The sequence below is a fragment of the Salminus brasiliensis genome, chromosome 6, assembly GCF_030463535.1.
Source record: "Salminus brasiliensis chromosome 6, fSalBra1.hap2, whole genome shotgun sequence".
NCBI classification, from domain to species: Eukaryota; Metazoa; Chordata; class Actinopteri; order Characiformes; family Bryconidae; genus Salminus; species Salminus brasiliensis.
This window is the reverse complement of record NC_132883.1, coordinates 46,089,046-46,094,313: the sequence shown is the minus strand read 5'-3', so window position 1 is coordinate 46,094,313 and position 5,268 is coordinate 46,089,046.

Genomic DNA, 5,268 nt, shown 5'->3' with positions numbered 1-5,268 from the left:
TCGGCAGTAAATGTTCTAATGAGCCTCAGGGACGGACGGTTTTAAATAAAATCCTGATTGCTGCAATTTGAGCACATTAAAGCCGAGCTGAGCGCGGAGTCGGCCTCCGCCTTCATGTCCATTATGGAGAAAGTACTCACCTCTGCTCAGAGTGAAATTACCTCCGTCATCTCAGCTCTCACTGCATTCACACACACTCGCCTGCACACAACCCAGTGAGGCAAATTACCCCTTTTTCCATTGATAATCAATTTAGAGGGAAAACAGAAATACACTTTTGTAGAATTTCCTGATTTCCTGTGTTTCTGCATCAGTTAAACCGACGCTCTGGTCTGAGTCTGGAACCCCGCCATAATTCACCGCCATAATCACCAGTAAAATCATGCGGTTCTCACTGGTTGCCATGGTATCCCAGGTGTTCGCTGTGGTATTGGTTGCTAAGTAGTTGTTAAGTAAGGTGTTGCTATAGTATAGGTGTTGGTTGTTAAGGAGTTGATGTGGAATAGATGTGTAGTAAAATACGAGGTGCCAAAACATAATAGAGCTGTGTCCACAAACTTTTGGCTAAAATGTGGTTGTTCCACATGCTGTATGAATACACTGATCATTCCGCCATTCATTCGTAGAACAGGGAGAAGGGCGTCTCTGTCATTTCCACTCTGGGCCGGAGCGCTGCTGCTGCTGCTGCACTATGGAGGTTTGGTGGTGGAGCTGCAGGAGGAGAACCTCTCTCCAGAACTGCTGTGTAACGCTGCAGAACCCATAGAGTCATATTAGTGTAGAATCCTGTAGTGTTACTCTACCACCTCCGCCCACATGCTGCTCCACCTTCAGATCAAGCTTCTGCAGCTCTCACACTGTCCAGAAATGCATGATCTGTATTTACTACAGTGGTGTAAAAGTGAATTACACTCCTCACCTGTAGGAGGAGCCCAGGAGCAAACACACCAATTCTCTCATAACTTCTATAAACAGGTGGTGAAACGAGGCCAGGTGTGTTAAACTACTCACACACACTAAAGCGCTAATCTCAGAGTTAGCAGTTAGCGCCTCCGCCAGTGCTGGTGTGTGTTAGCGACAGTGTGAGGAGATGTGGGGGAGCTTCTTCACCCTTCCTGTGCTGGCAGCATTGTGTGATCAGGAGGTTCTAGATAGTGAAGGGGAGCACGAGGAGTTAGCTGCCATGCTAATTGTGATGGAAGTGTTTATTTCTTGTTAGCTACATTAGCCTGGTAGCTCCAGCAGGAGAACAGTTCTACTGGCCAGTCGTCACTGTAGGTGACCGGGGATCTCCTGAACAGATGTAGGAGTGTTAGAGGAGTGTGTGTGTGTGTGTGTGTGTGTGTGTGTGTGTGTGTGTGAGCTCTAAGTGTGTGAGGAATAAACATCCAGTCGTTAGAGGAAGTGTGATAAGGGTGGGAATTAAAGCTCCATTAGAGCTCGTTAACCAGGTGATTGGAGATAAGCTGAGGGCGAACGTCTCTCTCGCTATGAGGCCTGAGGCAACTCTCTCCACGAGCATGAGGAAGAACCACCCAGAGGAACCGAGACTCTAACGGAGAACCTCCCAGAGAACATATGAAAGAACCATTAAGCTGGAACCTCTCTAAGAGTATGAAGAACCACTGTGGAGGACAGAGATACCAACGCTCAACCTTCATAAAAGCACGAGGACAGACCTGTGGAGGAGAACCATGAGTCCGTCCAAGAACACAAGGAAGGAGGAGCAGTTCTTTAAGAGCGCATGGAAGAAGCGCTATAATGAGCCAGAACCTCCTAGAGAACATAAGGAAGAACCATCGAGAGAAATCAAGAGCCCAAAAGCAGAACCTCCCAAAGAACAGGAGGCAGACGCAGCACCAGGGACCAAGACAAGAACATGAGGCAGAACCGCTGTAAGGAACCACCAGCCCAGGCAGTCGGAAGTCCGGGGGTGGAGCCGCCTTTGTGTACAGTTACAGCTCGACCCGTTATCTGGCTCTTCACCCCCCTGTGGGCCCGGTTCTGCTCTCCTGTCTGTAACGGAGCTGAACTGGGTGATTAGTATTCGTCAGTGGGAGCTGAATTAGATCCTCCGCTGCAGGAAACACAGAGAAAATATTTCATTTGCATACTGCAGCAAAAACAGCTAACTGCTAATTGCCTTGTTTTTCTTCTCCCACTGAGGCGCGCACACACACACACACACACACACTCACACACACACACACACACACTCACACACACTCACACACACACACACACTCACTCACACACACACACTCACACACACACTCACACACTCACACACACACACACACTCACACACACACTCACACACTCACACACACACACACACTCACACACACACACACACTCACACACACACACACACTCACACACACACGCTCGCTGTAGTGAGTGTGTTGTTTACTCTGAGGGGTGTTTTGGTGCTGCAGGTCAGCCTGACTCGGCTGAGTGACGCGGGCGTACAGTAGAGGGGCTGATCTCAGGCCTGAGGATCTGCTGCATTGTGAAGCTCCTGACTCAGACAGGAGGAACCAGGCCGATCAGCCCAGCTTTACCCGAGCGCCGGCCCGGCTCACGGTCAACTTCATGCGAGCCAAAAATGGCCCTCGTAATAAAAACACATGTCCCAAAGCACATCTGGGCCACATCTGTCAAAGACCTGGCACCACCGGCCAGCACTGGCACTGAGCCAGAAGTTGGCATTAGCTTAAAATCTAGAAAACCTGTTGCTCAGATTAAGTGGTTCCACAGCCAGACAGTTCCTAGGCTGCTGCTAAGTGGTTGCTAGGTGGTCGCTATGATGTTGCTAAGTGGTTGCTAGGTGGTCGATATGATGTTACTAAATTGTTTCTATGATGTTGCTGGGTCGTAGTATTGGTGTTGCTAAGTTGTTGCTAAGGTGCTTGCTATGGTGTTGCTAGGTGGTTGCTATGATATAACAGGTTGTTGGTATAGTGTTTTAAGTGGTTGCTCTGTGGTTGCTATGGTGTTGCTAAGTTGTTGCTAAGGTCTTACAGGTGCTTGCATGGTATCCTCGATGGTTACTATGATGTTGCTGGGTGGTTGCTTGGTTTAACAGGTTGTTATTATGGTGTTTTAAGTGGTTGCTAGGTGGTTGCTATAGAGTTGCTAAATGGATGCTATGTGTTGCTTGGTGGTTGCTAAGGTCTTCCAGATGGTTGCTATGGTGTTGATTTGTGGTTGCTATGGTAAAACAGTTGTTTGTCATGGTATAGCTAGGTGATCGCTGTGGTTTTGCTTGGTGCTTACTATGGTGTCTCAGATGGTTGCTCTAGTGTTGCCAAGTGGTTGCTGTGACTTGGCTGATCTACTGAATCTGGTCTCTGAGATCAGTCCGGTTCTCTGATGATCGGCCCGTTTATAAATCTGACCGGCTGATTCCTGGTAGACGAGTCGGCGTCCGGCCTCAAACCTGCAGCATTCCTTCAGTGTCAGAGCTGGAGGGTCGTGCTGATTTTGGAGCAGGGCCATGTTCCGTGTCAGCTCCTGACCCGTTCCTGACCACTAATCTGACGTTACCCTTTCCCTCTGCGGCGGCCTATCTCTGCAATTACGCACCCACACTCTCACACACTGCATTATCACTGCACCCGGTCTCAGACCCCCAGTGGCCTCCAGATTACTGCAGTCCTGACCTTTAGCTGAAAACCTTAAAATTAGTCTCGCAGGTAAAGGCCAGCCTGCAGGAGTCCGGCCCGCTCCTCGGTCAGCGCTACAGTCAGCGTTGTGTTCTTCCGGGTAGTCTCAGTGTGGAGAACGTGGATCAATAACTGATCAACTGATCGCTGTTGGGGTCAGCAGCTGGCTGAACTGTCCCTTCAGGTGATCCAGGGTTTCGGAGAGGTGTGTGTCCTCGACCTCCAGAGACAAAACCAAGTGTTGGTCAAACCTGTAGATGTGTGTTGTTGAACCATGCAGCCTGGGCTCTGCTTTGCTCTGTGTGTGTGTGTGTGTGTGTGTGTGTGTGCTGTGGCTGTGGATTCCGGCCATGTGCCTCACAACTATTGTTTTCATGTCAGACTGGATTAGTGTGAAGCTGCAGGCTTTTCAGGGTATATTCACAGCGGAGCTGCAGAGTGTTCTAGATCCTCTTCCAGCAGGGCCTCGTCTGAATACACCCCGCAGAACCACATCCACCACAGCACCCAGCACACACTCTAGAACACTGCGGGCGCTCAGCTGACAGGGTAGACTTTGTGGTGTCACATGAAAACACGGTTATACACCCCGACTCCCCCAGACCCTACAGCTCATATATGGACCCTAAACACACAGACAGCTCATTTGCATATATCCACACAACAGTTTAGCTCCACCCATTCAGCCTACAGCAGTTTAGCCCCTTAAGCTTCCAGACGTTGTTAGCTGCATTAGCCTCGTAGCTCCAGTGCTAATAGGTGGGCTATGAGCTTCGTGTTAGCTCCAGTGCTAAACCCAAAGAAGCCTCAGAGACCAAACATGTTGGGTCTGATTGAGCACATGTGGAGCAGGAGGGGGAAACCAGTGACCGCACTACATGACTGGACGTAGCTTTAATGAAGGTGGTTTGGGTAGCTGCGCTGGGGACTGCTTTCTATTTTAGCGGTGAGGCTAATTTAGAGTTAAGGGTTACTGAAGGTCTGCTGGAGGGAGCTAAAGCTAACATCTCCACGTCTGTCTATTTCAGGGGAGTGGGTAAATTACAGAGCACGGTTACAGATCCTTTAATAAAGCTGGCGGAGACACAGGGCTGATATTTCGCTCTGTGAGACAGAGGAGGCTTGTGGGGCTGGAGCGGCGGCCGTGGGCTGTTGAACTGCTTAATGGTCACGGCCGAGGGCCTACCAAGCAACACAGGCCGAGAGACCGGACCTTAAAGGAGCGCCCCGGCTCCTTTCACCCCTCGCTCCGCCTGCTGGGTCTCTGGTGTTAGCACACACTGTCAGCAGCTGGTTTCCCTGAACTTCCTTCTGAACGCGGTCTGATCACTGAGCGGACGAACAGACAGACTTTTACACCCTTCTGAGAGAAGCTACTGTACCGGAGCAGAGGCGCCTCCCCGCTGACCTCTGATCTAGGTGTGTGTAGAGTCCAGTGTCCAGAAGAGTGTGAGCAGCATCCTCTCACACACTGAGGTTAAATAAGACCTCACACACATGAAATGTAGTTTCCTGTTTTTAAATGATCTGAGCAGTCTTCAGTTCCAGCTGTTCCAGAGGGTTCCTGTGTGGTTGATATGGTATCGCAGGAAACTGCGGC